Source organism: Etheostoma spectabile, chromosome 5 (assembly GCF_008692095.1).
Source record: "Etheostoma spectabile isolate EspeVRDwgs_2016 chromosome 5, UIUC_Espe_1.0, whole genome shotgun sequence".
Taxonomy (NCBI): Eukaryota; Metazoa; Chordata; class Actinopteri; order Perciformes; family Percidae; genus Etheostoma; species Etheostoma spectabile.
Window position 1 is genome coordinate 5,568,414 of NC_045737.1, and position 1,245 is coordinate 5,569,658.

Below are 1,245 nucleotides of genomic sequence, written 5' to 3' on the forward strand. Positions count from 1 at the left end.
CACCCCTGATGACCCTCCACTTCTCCGATCTGATCATTTCGGTCAGTAGTACTGAGCCAGTTACACACTCTCGGCCTGTCAGTCAAAGCAGTCTGACTGACTGGTCGACGGAGGCCTGATGAGACATTCACTTTGGTATACTGCTGAACGAGAAGAAGAAGACACCAGTGACATCCAGTGGCCAAACAACACTGTGCTTTTACTCATTGCTGTATTTCTCTGCAGTACGTGTAGTTTTTTTGTCTTGTCTATGAAATATGTAGTGTAAGATATTTTTCTTTTTTTTCTTTCTTTTTGTCTTTGAAATGAATCGGACGCAGCTTTTGACATCCTTTAGAGAAATGACAGAGCAGGCAAATGGGAAAAAAACTATATAGATACATCCAACTTATACATACAAAAAGCAAATGAAACCCCACAGAAAACTGCCAAAATGATTGTTCAGCATCGTATGTTCACATCCAGGAGATTGCCTACTCATAAATTATGACCTACATATTTCCTTTTGAAGAAGGAAAAAGCAGTGATGGAAGAAGTACTCAGATATTTTGCCTAAGAAAAGAACTACAAGAAAGAAAATACTACAGTTTAAAAATACTCAGTTACAAGTGAAACTCAGACAAGTAAAAATACAAAGGTATTAGAATCTAAATATACTTAAAGGATCAAAAGTGAAAATACTTATTATGTTATTATGTGAAATGGCCTATTTCAGAATATTGTATGGCATGTTGTAGTTCAGTAATGTTTACATCACTTTTGCAGCTGGTGAATGTGGTGCTAATTTTAATAACATGATGTACTGCTGGAGGGCTTGTGAATTTCCCACTTGGTATCAATGTGTTGTGGACATCAATGATTACAGTTTTATCTTAATCTGTAATACTCCATAATAATGTATTTGTCAATTAGATTTTGTATTATAGATCTGAATCTGCAATTGTGCATAGGAAGATACATACTGCTATTAGATATCCCATCAACTATATGACTAAAAGTCTCCATAAACCAGACATGTAAAACCGATACTAACAAATGTATACGTTTACATGTACACGTTTGGTGTTTTTTTGTGACAAATTATGATTTTGATAAATACTGAGAAAAGCCTCTGACGAGTTGTTTTTTTTTGACTAATTGTGTGTGTAGCCACATGTGTCCTTCATCCCATGTGCTTTCACCCCTGCTGCGAGAGCTCACACTCTTTCTGTGTCAGTCTCTCTCTCTCTCACACACACACACACA